Here is a 14,902-nt window from a genome sequence, read left to right on the forward strand (position 1 = left end):
TACGGACGCTGGTATTCCCGTGGTGTTCCTCATATAGTGGGTACAAATCATAGGCAACGCAGACCCACAGTGTCGCTCATATTGTGCTACTAACCACAGGCAATGCCCCAATTGGTGGTGTCTCACATAATGGTACTAATCACGGGCAACGTAAGCCTGTGGTGTTCCACATTTAGTGGTACTAATCACAGGTACTGGAAACCTACAGTCAACCACTCTCTGCTGCTACTAATCACAAAACTTTTGAGTACCTAGCATAGTGGTACTACTCGCACGTAAAGGCAACCCATGGTGTTCCCTGCGTGACGGTACTAATCACAAGTACTTTCATGGTTCTGATTTGATCATCCCTTGGTCACCCCTTATGATAGGCAGTGGTTACCGTGGGTGTATTCTTCGCCTGCATCCCCCACCCACAGGGGGACCACAGCGTGTAGATGCAATCATGAATTGCTACTCCAGTCACGTGTTATCGGTAAGACACTGCACTTTTCTTACGTACACTGACTGACAGAGCAAATGCAACACCAAGAAGGAGTGGTCAGAACTTTATGCCAATTGCAGGGTAGACTGACGTCACTGAGGTATGCTCATGATGTGAAATGCGCCGCTGTGCTGCGCACGTAGCGAACGATAAATGGGACACGGCGTTGGCAAATGGCCCACTTCGTACCGTGATTTCTCAGCCGACAGTCATTGTAGAACGTGTTGTCGTGTGCCACAGGACACGTGTATAGCTAAGAATGCCAGGCCGCCGTCAACGGAGGCATTTCCAGCAGACAGACGACTTTACGAGGGGTATGGTGATCGGGCTGAGAAGGGCAGGTTGGTCGCTTCGTCAAATCGCAGCCGATACCCATAGGGATGTGTCCACGGTGCAGCGCCTGTGGCGAAGATGGTTGGCGCAGGGACATGTGGCACGTGCGAGGGGTCAAGGCGCAGCCCAAGTGACGTCAGCACGCGAGGATCGGCGCATCCGCCGCCAAGCGGTGGCAGCCCCGCACGCCACGTCAACCGCCATTCTTCAGCATGTGCAAGACACCCTGGCTGTTCCAATATCGACCAGAACAATTTCCCGTCGATTGGTTGAAGGAGGCCTGCACTCCCGGCGTCCGCTCAGAAGACTACCATTGACTCCACAGCATAGACGTGCACACCTGGCATGGTGCCAGGCTAGAGCGACTTGGATGAGGGAATGGCGGAACGTCGTGTTCTCCGATGAGTCACGCTTCTGTTCTGTCAGTGATAGTCACCGCAGAAGAGTGTGGCGTCGGCGTGGAGAAAGGTCAAATCCGGCAGTAACTGTGGAGCGCCCTACCGCTAGACAACGCGGCATCATGGTTTGGGGCGCTATTGCGTATGATTCCACGTCACCTCTAGTGCGTATTCAAGGCACGTTAAATGCCCACCGCTACGTGCAGCATGTGCTGCGGCCGGTGGCACTCCCATACCTTCAGGGGCTGCCCAATGCTCTGTTTCAGCAGGATAATGCCCGCCCACACACTGCTCGCATCTCCCAACAGGCTCTACGAGGTGTACAGATGCTTCCGTGGCCAGCGTACTCTCCGGATCTCTCACCAATTGAACACGTGTGGGATCCCATTGGACGCCGTTTGCAAACTCTGCCCCAGCCTCGTACGGACGACCAACTGTGGCAAATGGTTGACAGAGAATGGAGAACCATCCCTCAGGACACCATCCGCACTCTTATTGACTCTGTACCTCGACGTGTTTCTGCGTGCATCGCCGCTCGCGGTGGTCCTACATCCTACTGAGTCGATGCTGTGCGCATTGTGTAACCTGCATATCGGTTTGAAATAAACATCAATTATTCATCCGTGCCGTCTCTGTTTTTTCCCCAACTTTCATCCCTTTCGAACCACTCCTCCTTGGTGTTGCATTGTCACTGTCAGTCAGTGTATATTAATATGTGTAGATAAAATTGCTAAGTCAGATTTACGCATTGTTAGTAATACCGCATCACATACTGTACGTAAAATTGATGTATTATAGTGTCTAGCATGTAAATACTGGTTCTTGTCTAGATACAGTATACGTACAAAGACCTGGCATTTAAATTATGATTTATGAATTTGCAGATGAAGAGATATCATGTGATTTACACAATGCTTCCAACAGCAGCTGTTCTTGTTTCATTGACCGGTGCTGCTACTCATTGTAGGTCTCCAATTACTGTCATAAGACTGGGTCAATGTCGTTCCAGATGTCATGGTGTTTCTAAATTACCACCAGGCCATCTGGAAAACATCTTTACATCAAATACCTCACAGCGACTATAAGGATATTTCTCTGCATATGTAGCACAAAAATAATCAAACAAATAAAGGAGGCTTCAACACCCTTGACCAGATATGCCAGAATATGAACCGTGGAAGGAAAACTAGACGATGGCCTCTCTGCTTTTTTTTTTACAATATGACGAACATTACCATAGTAAATGCCTTTGTCATTTACACCCATCAGTTTTACAGACACAATCCCTGAGCAAAGAAAAGTCCCATGACCAGACTGGAATTTACGCTTCAATTGTACAAGATATTGGTGTCTACATGGCAATGACTAAGAGCTGGAGGATATGGTGTGGGAATGTCACATCACCTAACAGGGCTTCTAAATACAGCCCTTGGAGAACAGTCTAGAATGCCAGAGCCAGTACAGCAGACTGGACCGAGGTAGTACTGCTACATGTGCTGCTATAAAAAGAGGCGCATGACGAGAACATACTGTTGTAAATGTGGCAAGCCAGTCTGCAGAGAACATCAGAAAAAGTCATGTCTACAGTGCTAGGTGTATTAATGCTGGATTCAGTTATGTTAAACTTATAGATATTTCCTTTTTGTTCCAGTTCAATTCAGTGTTAAATTCAAGAACACGATTTCTTAAATTCTGGTGTTTTGAGACCGTTAACTTTTAAACTCTACAGAATCTTGTAAATTTCATTGCATGCAGATGTATTGTTTCATAAATAAAATGTTAATTTCAGTTTTTGAATTTTGAATTGATGCACAAGTACAAAATTCTGGCTGTGCGTAAAATTAACGTATTATTAGTACTAAGCGACTACTGAACAATGTTAGGTGTTCTAGGGTTAGATATGTAAGTTAAAAGAAAGCCCATAAGTGTGTGTGTCAACTAAGTTTGAACATACTAACAGTGAGCTTTAAAGCAAAAAATCTGCCAGGTCTCCAGTACTTTTGGTTTATTAGTTATATTTTTTAAGTTCTCTACTGTATTAAGAGTTATTTACAAAATATACAGTTTTCATAGAGTTGTATCATTTTAAAAATCAAGAGGAAATGAAATTATTTTACTCTTTAACACATAAGATATAGAAGTTTAATTTTTTTTTTTTTTTTCAGAGAAATTCATGATGACGAATTGACATGCACTGTACGATTTGGGGCGAAATTGCCCATCTGTTCTAGAGAACAGAATGCTTTATCTCCCCTATGCTTTTGTTCAGGCACCACTACACACTCAGTTGTAGGATGATGCCCTACCAATACAGTTTCTGCCAATAATAATTTTGTGTGGCTATTACTAGCCTTTCTAAGGCAGACCCTCCAGTGAGGGTGGGCAACATCTGCCGTGTATGGGAAAGTGTGCATTATTGCAGTGGAGGACAGTGTTGTGTATGGTATGCAAGTTGCAGCGATGATGGGAAAAGCACAGATACCCAATCCCCGAGCCAAGGGAATTAACTATTTAAGGCTAAAATTGCTGACCCGGACAGCAATCAAACCTGGGGTCCTCTGAACCGAAGCCAATTACATTGACCATTCAGCAAAGTAGCCAGACACAGTTTCTGAAAAGAATAGCATACATCAGGAAGTAATCTGAGCATCCCTACAGCGTACAGATAAAGTGAATGGCTTCTCCTTAGGTTCCTCAGCAGCTCTTATTCATTCCAGGAGTGACTAAAGTGAAATGTGTAACTATCATCCTAACAGTTGCTTTGCTAAAGACTCATCTTGTAATTCCTATGGACATTGGGTTACTGTGTAAAGATTATTGCCTGGCAAACAGTAGATCTAAAATCTAACGTCAGCAAAAACAAAGTTTCTCTGGCAGTGGTCTGAGCCTCAGAGACGGCCATGTTGCTTGAAATCATGTTTTCTTCTTCAACTGACAAGGCAAAAATAATTTGTCAATGTATTGTTCGGAGATCAGAAGAATGCACATGCTCGGTGAGACATGGGGCGAAGGAGTTTTCGCCAACAGAGCCAGTGACGTAATCGTTACCTAAACAACCCCGCTACTACCCAGGCGACTCTATATTATCTTCTACTGGCTGCTCTTCGCTCTTGTCAGTTGTATCCCAGCTGTGTCTGCGTTCATTGCTGTTGTGTTGTTCTGCGTTAGTTCATGTTCGTTTCTCAATTGTTTGTCAGTTATCCGTTGTTATTTTTGTTACTTTTCATTCTTTCATAGCTGTTCAAAATCCTAAGATTACTGTGTCCCAATGCAGGCTACATTTTCATTTTTCCTCAGTACTGTACTTAATGCCATTTATTCAGTCTCAAACTGTTCATTCAATTAACTTAATTGTTCATATTTTCACATAGTGTTCAAAGCATTTTTCTGAGCATCATATTGATAACCTTTATACTAACCTACTGCAATAATTTGCACTTATTTATTTGAAGATTAGTGATAGAAAGTGCGAACTTTATTATTCTCAAAGTGTGTATGTCGTTTTAAGGGGCCTAAAATCGAAGGTCATCGGCCCCTGTTGTAGACTTAATGCATTGTAAAGTGATTCTTACGAACAATGTTATTGCACTGAGACAGATATCACAACCCTGAGACATACGTTATTACGTATAACTCAGAATTAATTTATTTGATATGTTAGATGTAGAAGCTGGGAGGTTTTCCGTAGTAGATACTTTTTGCATGTAAATGTGCAGCATTTGGAAATTATGGTCTAATTACGGACTAGCAAAATGTATTAAGAGGAACCATGTTTTACCATGTACTTTTATCTTTGTTATGTACAATATGTTCAAGTGTTATTGGTGAACTTTCCAGTCTTAGAGATATTTGTGTAAGATTCATTACAGTATTATCGTATGCTTGTTTGTAACAAATACATGTATTGCGGTATGTATTGATGAAATGCTTAGGTGTGGATATATTATAATAGAAAACAGCTGGTTGATTTCAAGTCAGTGGGAAGGTATACAACCCAGGTGCAGTTCCCTACCCCTTTTAGTCGTTTTAGCCCGATTAAGGTGCCACAACATGGCCTGATGTACACGTCCTGGGAGAAAAGAAAGAATTATCATGCTTTATTAAAATTAGAGAGATTGATTTTGATGAATTCCGGACATTTATTATTATTTTTTTTTTTTTTACACCGGGCGAGTTGGCCGTGCGGTTAGGGGCGCACAGTTGTGAGATTGCATCCGGGAGATAGTGGGTTCAAGCCCCACTGTCGGTAGCCCAGGATTTGGTTTCCCATTTTCACACCAGGCAAATGCTGGGGCTGTACCTTAATTAAGGCCACGGCCACTTCCTTCCCACCCCTAGACCTTTCCCATCCCATCGTCACCATACGACCTATCTGTGTCGGTGCGACGTAAGACAAATTGTAAACAAAAAATTAAAATTATTATTTTCAAATACGAGGATTGTGACGGTGTTTAGCAAATGCACAGAGGCTTGCAGACTGAATGCTGAAAGGCATAACGGTCTATAATGATGAAGTATGTATGTTATTATTCACATCTCAAGAGAAGTTTCAATATAGGTATAGCCATAATGTCTACGGGATTTCATTGCTAATGTTAAATCACAAAAGAGAAAATAATTATATGAAGCATTTCCATACCTTTTCATTTCATAGCATTAAACAACCTGACAAATAAACTAAAAATAAGTACACTGTATATTTACATAAAGTATAATATGTCCGCCTCTGTGGTGTAGTGGTTAGTGTGATTAGCTGCCACCCCTGGAGGCCCGGATCCGACTCCCGGCTCTCCCACGAAATTTGAAAAGTGGCACGAGGGCTGGAACGGGGTCCACTCAGACTTGGGAGGTCAACTGAGTAGAGAGGGTTTTGCTTCTCACTTCAGCCATCCTCGAAGTGTTTTTCCGTGGTTTCCTACCTCTCCTCCATGTAAATGCCAGAATGGTACCTAACTTAAGACACGGCCGCTTCCTTCCCTCTTCCTTGTCTACCCCTTCTAATTTTTCCAGCCCCACACAAGGCCCCTGCTCAGCATAGGAGGTGAGGCCGACTGGACGAGGTACTGGTCCTTCTGCCCAGTTTTATCCCCAAACCCAAAGTCTCACGCTCCAGGACAATGCCCTTGAGGTGGTAGAGGTGGGATCCCTTGCTGAGTCCGTGGGAAAACCCAACCCTGGAGGGTAATTGGATTAAGAAGGACAGAAGGAAATAAATAAATAAATAAATAAATAAATAAAGAAGTATAATATCATATAGACCTATCTCATATATGATAGTGATTTTTTATTAAATTATTATGCATTCATTACTATTGCAGATAAATATGACGCTATAGAGATTAAAACCATTGATTTCCTAATGGACGAGTGTTACGCCGAAGATAATGAGACATCAGTGAAATTCAAAAACAACGTAAATCAAAATACTGGAACTTGAAATGTCTATCTAAGTAATACCACCTGTTGCCATTTCTTGATGGATGCAGTATTTTTGTATCCGTCTCTTGGCACAGGCCAGAGCAAAGTGTAGCTTCCACCGAAGTCCGAGTCTCATCCATGGCTGTGACAATATGGAAGCTGCTGGGGATATGGGTGGTGCTGAGTAATGACATTTGGAGCACAACTAGCGTCGAGTGTTATGAAAGGTGTTGCTCATAGGATCAGTTGTGCTTATAACTGCATAGCCTTTGGTGGTGCTACTTGAGGATCCAACCAGCCTCTGGGCTAATGACTTAACAGACAGTAATGTTTCACCACACATTTGGTAACCGAGCAAGTGGCCGTGCGGTTAGGGGCGCGAAGCTGTGAGTTTGCATCCGGGAGATAGGTTCGAACCACACTGTCAGCAGCCCTGAAGATGGCTTTCCATGGTTTCCCATTTTCACTCAGGCAAATGCTGGGGCTGTACCTTAATTAAGGCCACAGCCGCTTCCTTCCTACTCCCAGGCCTTTTCTATCCCATCGTCGCCATAAGACCTACCTGCGTCGGTGCGACTTAAAGCAAATTGTAAAAAGAAACCAAAAAAAAAACAAATTGGTGTGGTTTATCTTTACTAAGTGTAATTCTTTCACTAGAAACCAAAATATATCGAAGCAGTGGCGGCCACCTCAAAATACATTCCCTTACCCATGAACTAATAGCACTATCAACTTGAGACTTGATATATTATATCAAATTTATAAACTTTAAACCTTTATCTCCAACTCTGTCTCTGGAAGTTTTTGAGGCACTAATCCTGATTTTCATAGCATGCTGAAATAATATTTGCAAAAGATTTAGCCAGTAATATTGCAGACTTTTATTCTTAGTAATTCTGTGATTTGATATGTGCGAGGAATACCAGTTGTGGCAAAGCAATATGTGGATCAACTAAGTGAAAAGTCAGACCGATTCTTCTGAGTGTTCACATATCTGATTAGATCATGCGAGACGCTGAACACTGCCAAGTGTGAGCCAATGTTTCCGTGTAGCAGATACGAGCAGATAAGAGCCGATCTGTCTGGGCTAAACAGGAAGTTGGTGCTTGAAGCCACATTCCTCATTCTTGCATTCTTCTCATCTCTACACAGTACCATTGACATGACAGTACTTGGCAACCACTATTCTGGAGTAGCATTGTCAGTCCTGCCCAACCTTGGTTCAGATCTGATAGTTGGATTCTTGTTCTCTTAAAGGAGCTCTTGGTATGTTCTCTAATTTTTCTAGTTTCATACACAATTTCTTTTCAAGAAATTCAACCTTGGAGTAAATTTTCATTTCCTGTCAGGCAAGGCTGTAAAGGATCTGGAGTCCGCTGCTGCAAATGCTACTCTTTGTAGCACAAAAAATGACATGCCTTTCACGTTCGCGACCGATGCACAAGATTCTACCACCAGTCCTGCACTCTTCCAAAAGAACGTTCCTATAGCTTCTTTTCTCAAAGACTGTCTCAACTTTGAAGGTTATCATATGAACCACAGAGATACCTTACTTGGTCGTCTGAGGCTACAGTTACTATGGATGCGAGTTCTGACCAAAATGTGTTCTGACGAGTACGACCGAAATCCTCGTCGGAACAAAGGTGGTTACACTGTGCGCGTTTTCTGACATGCTGATAGTCAGTACGGTTCTCTGCCGCCCAGACGACCGTGATGAATTGTATTTTCTTGAAAGTCCGTTAATGAAGTTAATGTTGTTAAATGGTGGGAGAACAGAGCATGTCAACCAGTTATTTTCTAGAAGAGACGACAAAGGAGAAATTCAAATGTTATTTCAAGATGTGTGGGACCAACTGGAAAAGTTTTTGGAGTATTTCAAGATGAGACCAGCAACATTTGAATACATACTGGAGGGGATAGAAAGAAGCATCACAAAGTTCTCCAATTTCCGTGAATGAATGAATGAAATGAAATGTCATATGGCTTTTAGTGCCGGGATATCCCAGAATGGGTTAGGCTCGCCAGGTGCAGGTCTTTCTATTTGACACCCGTAGGCGACCTGCGCGTCATGATGAGGATGAAATGATGATGAAGACAACACATACACCCAGCCCCTGTGCCATTGAAATTAACCAATTAAGGTTAATATCCCCGACCCGGCTGGGAATCGAACCTGGGACCCTCTGAACCGAAGGTCAGTATGCTGACCGTTCAGCAAACGAGTCGGACGCCGTGAATGTATTTCAGCAAAAGAAAGACTGGCTGTAACGTTAAGGTAAGGAAACGTTTAACAACGTATTCAGCTATTTATGTAGCCACAATCAGTGTAGCGCCCATTGGCGTCTCACAAAATAATATTAATAATAATAATACGAAAATAAGGAAATAAGCGTGAACACATAATAAAATAAATAGGGAAAATAGAAAAATATCAAAGTAGCAGCGGTTTCACACACATCTAAGATCGGAAACGTGACAGTTAACTTATCAAATATGCAAAATCGAAACATACGCAAGGTAATCGTAACTTACAGGTCTAATACACGACAACTACGGACAGGATTGTGGAAGGTGGAAGGAAGCCCTATTGAGGTCCATGGGAAAGTATGCCGTTATGGGGAAGAAAAGGTTCATGATCATCCACCTCAAACTCATAATATTGACAAATTAAAAGATAAAATTACAAATAAAAGACACAAATAAATGGTAGAGTTGTTGACAATTAATTTTTAAAATAAATGCATTAAACTTTCGCAAAAGATTCACAGAGTGAATGGAGGCATCCTCGAAAGAATCAAAATTAATACAATACCTACATTATTCAAGAGAGAATGTTACATTTACCTGTCATAACAAATTGAGCCAGAAAAGGTTTGCCTCCGAAGAAAACATATAACGAATTAGCCTAATAGCTAAGCTCTACTGAAACTCAATTATGGTGAATATGATAATCTAGAGGAAACTCTAGCGCACAAAATAAAATTTTACATTATCACAGAAAGTTACGTTAAAGGTGACAAAGGCCGAAACATAAGAATGGATTTAAGGTAAAGAAAATACAAAAGAATTAGAAAATAGAGCTTACCGTGAGAGGCAGTAGGCCCCAACGGAGCTAGACCTTGAGCACACCTGCTCGCGAGGACGGTCAGATGGTAAAGATGCCGACAAAATGCATCACACACGCAAAGCCCCGGAAATGGACAAATCACAATTAACCAAGAGGACACCGAATTTCTCTAGATTCCCATTTTTCGCCAATTGGAAAGGTCGTTATTCTGACCAATCCAATTGTATGACCTTATATAGTCATTTCCTAACCTGCTGATGCAAGAGGAATTGCATCACCTATTTCTCCACGTGCAGTACCTACTGTTCCAAACGTTATGTACCGCACGCGTTTCGCCAAAGCACAATATTACAATTTTCTTCCAATTACAATACAAATATTTCTTCAGTGTCCAGAATGTCTTTCTTGAATCTTCTTGAAATTAATTTAAATAATACACATAAAACACTACTACATGAAATTTTTATACAAGAATCACTTCAAAAATAATTCTTACAATGTAAATAATTTCTTGATCTGTTCAAAAAATTTTCAAAAGTTCATAAGTCCCAAATTCTATTCTTGAGGTTTCCCTAAATTGCATTTTAAAAAAATATTACAATATTCAAAACACATTCAAATTATCATTTTCTCAAACATAATTTTCTTCTAGTTACATAAAAAAAAATCCTGCAGAGTCCAGAGTCCTTATTTCTTCATTTTCCGGAATAAGTAAACTATACTAATTTAAAAAAAAAAAATACTGCTGTCCTTTCTTGATGACACCCAGGTCACAATTTACTTCAATGGAAAATTGAAATATTCATACAGATAATTGTTATTATTTTTAATTGTTATCATTTGTGATTATTCGAAATATAAATGGAAATTTAAACAAGTGAAATAAAATACGCAACAAAATTGAACAAATAGCACATGCATTGTCAATCTGTATCGTTCGGCGTTACACTTGAAAAGAACGAAGCAAGGTCCTCATGTTGAGGAGTACTCAGTGAAGTTTCTGCTTGAGATGCCCAACTATCACTCGGCGATGAACCATGGTGTTATACTAGGTGATGTATGGTGGATTGGCTGTAGTTCATGTTGATCTCTGAAACCCCTCAAATGATCCTCTTAGCAAAACACTTTTTGGAGTTTAGTCTTCACAAACATTTTTCTTTCTTCTGGTACATTCCTCAAATATGGCAGTAAACTCATCAGAAAATGATAGTCCATATCTTCGTTTCGAGAAGCTGAATTCCTTTCCTTGAACATTTGTAGTTTTTGTTCTTCAAGCATCAGCAATTGTTTAACCGCAGCGGCATTATTCATCTCTGCAATTTTTTTCTGAGGAGCAGCAAAGATTTGTGGTGGTGTAGTTTCATTTCTTGTGTTTTGTGATCCGAGAGTTTGTGTTTCTGATTCTGGTTCGTTTTCAGAGGGATCAGGGGAAAATGTCGTAGTTGAATTCTGGTTGTCTGCATGAAATGTTGTCTCGCTTGGGACATTACCCTGCAATTGTCTTTTTGAAATTGGTCTTTCAAAAACTCCATGCTTTTGAAATGGGCCCACTTAGATTCTTTGATGATTCCTCCTTCGTCTCCACTCCGTTTGTTAGGATTCTTGCTCAATTCCTGGCGAAACGTGTCCCTCAAACCTCGCCACTTACTTTTGGCTGCTTTGCCTGAAAATAGTGAGGAAAAAAGTGATCAATGTTTTTAATTGTAACCTAGTGTTATGTTAGTGTTTTGAATTATTGTTGTTTTAACCATAGAATACAAACATTATTGACTAGTTGCTCAATACTAACACACGTAAAATTTACGTGCATGTGCATATCTATGCTAAAACAATAAGTAATCTCCACATTGCTGCCAGAAGTAATGTATTATTTATGAATTAAGAATGTTTACATTTCATATAACAGATAACTCTACAGTTCCTTACTTTTCTACCGTAATAAAAATATTGACATCATAGTCCAAAATTTATTTACTCAACATTACATTTATAATTCAAAACGCACTACTATACAAACATTTGAATCAGTTGTTGTTCTCCACATACGCCCATCCTTACCAAAGAGTTTATCCACGTTAATTTTACATATGTTAGTATTCTAGGGTTAATGGATAAGTTGATGTATTATACAGTAGTTGTTTCTTATTACAGATTTCTATCAACTGGGATGTCATTTCGAGCACTCAGCTTCTCCTACAGAATTTCACACTGTGCTATTCTAAACATACACTACCACTCATTAATTTCAATACACCCAATAATTGACATTTGGTTCTCTGTAGATAAGGTCTAATACCGTGTGTACGGTTGAGGAAGCAAAGGAATAGTACAACAGTTGTACACAGGTCATGATTTTTGTTTGTGGCCATCGAGATACAATAGTATCCAACAAACAATGTTGTGTACATAAACGTTATGTACCTATCGGATATGTTTGTTTACCTATTTGCCGACGGACGCCGCATTCCTGTAGTGATGTGATATTTGCAGCGAACGGCAAGCATTGTTACGATACATAACATGTGGTTCCTGCATGTCAGTTCCTTCATGACAGTTGAAGTGTGCACATCGCTAGTATGGCTCCACAAGTAGAGATATCCATAGAAGAACGTGCTGCAATTGTGGCACTTAGCCAAGCTGGTTTATCTATTCGCCAAATTGTGAAACAGTGTAGTATGTCTATAGGGGGAGTGCTATACACCCTTCACCGCCAGAAGACAACAGGTAGCAATAAGGACATACCACGACCAGGACAACCTCGTAAAACAACTAAAAGTGATGATAAATATATCAGAATTAACAGTAAGAGAAATAGATTCAAAACAGTGTCTCAAATTCGTGCAGAATTGGTAGAAATGAGCACGACAACAATATCTGTTGCAACAGTAAAAAGGAGACTGATTGAAGCCGGCTTTAAAGGATGTGTCACAGCAAGAAAACCCCTTCTAAGGCCCATAAATAAACAGGAGAGACTTGAATGGGCTAGAAAACATTGTTATTGGACATCGGAAGAGTGGACGAAGGTGTTATTCACCGATGAATCGAAGTTCGAGATTTTTGGAACCAGAAAGAGAATATTTGTTTGCCGATTTGTAGGGGGAGAGGGTAGCCCAGCAGTGTGTTCTACCTACAGTTAAACACGGTGAAGGTTCTATTTTGGTTTGGGGATGTTTTGCCGGAGATAGAGTTGGCGACATTGTGAAAATAGAAGGATGTATGGATCAGAAGCAGTACCACCGCATACTTCAGTATCATGCAATACCAAGTGGATTGCGCTTAATAGGGAAAGGGTTCACCTTACAACAGCATAATGACCCAAAATGTCGGTCGGCATACTGTACGAACTACATTGCGTGAAAAGAAAAACAGTATCGAAAGATATGGTATGGCCGTCCCAAAGCCCTGACTGTAATCCCATTGAAATGGTCTGGGATGAAGTGGACAGACGTATCAGGGAAGTTAATATATCCAGCAAGGAACATCTCTGGGATATTGTTAAGGATGTGTGGAATCACATAGATTCACGATTCCTACAAAACCTGATTGACTGCATGCCTCGAGTTTGTGAGGCAGTCATTAAATCCAAAGGAGGATATTTTGATGAAAGTAAAATATAATGATTGTGATTGTATTATATATGTGTAAGTTAATATAAATATCTTTTGTGGGAAATAACGTTTGATTTGTGTTGTAAATCTGAAATACTAGGGTGTATTGAAATTAATGAGCGGTAGTGTAGTTTACGAAACATGCCAAGCTATGTGGGAGCGCTTCTGCGGTATTCATATGTCCTTGCCTACTACAGAGGAATGGAAAACCATCGCGAGTGACTTCTACAACAAATGGAATTTCCCCAGCTGCATCGGTTGCATAGACAGGAAACATATTCGCATGAAATGCCCCAAACAAACAGGGTCAACGTATTTCAACTATAAGGGCTATTTTTCTGTTGTACTGCAGAGAATATCCGATGCAAATTACAAGTTCATTTCTATTGAAGTTGGGGCTTACGGTAAGCAAAGTGATGGGGGAACCTTTTCAGATTCAAATGTTTATCAACAGTTTGTAGCAAACACTTTAATCATACCAGAGAATGCAGATATTCCGTCAACTGATATTTCAGCACCCTTTGTTCTGTTGGATGATGATGCCTATCCTCTAAAAACGTATTTGTTGAAACCATATTCAAGACAAAGACTTACTATTGAAGAACGGATTTTTAATTATAGACTATCAAGAGCTAGACGATGCGTAGAATGTGCCTTTGGTATTCTGGTAGCCAAGTGGAGGTGTTTGAAAACTGAACTGCAAATCGATCCCGATAAAGTAGACATCGTAGTTGAATGCGTTTGTCTTTCGCATAACATAATCATCAATAAGGAAGGTCTTACTTCCCTTGATATTCCTGAGGTGGACTGTGAGCCCCTACACAATGTGCCAGTTTCATGGAGATATAATCACTACGGAAGAAGCGCGAATGAGGCTAGAGAAACCTTGAAAAATGATTTTTTGTTTGTCCAGCAGGTGAAATTCCGTTTCAATACAACCAACTGTAATATTCTATACCTCTACAAGTCATGTTCTTGATGGATAAAATGTAAAGATTAAGTCTAATTGTGAATGTACCTAATTAATGTAAACCTCACCTCTTGATGGATAAAATGTAAAAATTAAGTCTAATTGCTTATGTACCTAATTAATGTAAATCCCACTTCTTGATGGATAAAATGTAAACCTTAAGTCTAATTGCTTATGTACCTAATTAATGTAAACCCCACATCAACATTAAAAAAATTGTACTTACTGTTAGTGTTGAGTTCTGCAGCAACTTTCTCTCACTTTTGACAAGCAATATCTCTGTTATGATAATTTTTGTCTCTCACTTCCCACAAACTCCTCTTCTCGTACACAAGACTGATCAATTTATCACACTCCATGGTGAAATAACCAAATCACTCGCAATTCAACGCACGAAAACACACAAAACAGACGCAGGTCGCATGAAAATATCAAACTTGTTTGCACGGTCAACTGGTTCTGACGCCCTCGTGCCTGTTCTGACGTGTTAGTCGCTGCCAGTGTACACACTCTCATTGGAAAATAGGCATTTGTTTCTTCGGGCGAATTCGTCCGTATTCGTCAGAACTCGCACCCATAGTAACTGTAGCCTAAGGAGACAAGGAACTGAAGGTTCATCAAACA

The 14,902-nt window shown here is 40.5% G+C and overlaps 1 pseudogene; it reads right to left on the reverse strand.

Moving 5' to 3' along the window:
• Positions 1 to 10,813: 10,813 nt before the first annotated feature.
• LOC137498487 (uncharacterized) lies at positions 10,814 to 14,637 on the reverse strand (annotated as a pseudogene).
• Between the last annotated feature and the right edge of the window lie 265 nt (positions 14,638 to 14,902).

Source organism: Anabrus simplex, chromosome 2 (genome assembly GCF_040414725.1).
Source record: "Anabrus simplex isolate iqAnaSimp1 chromosome 2, ASM4041472v1, whole genome shotgun sequence".
NCBI lineage: Eukaryota > Metazoa > Arthropoda > Insecta > Orthoptera > Tettigoniidae > Anabrus > Anabrus simplex.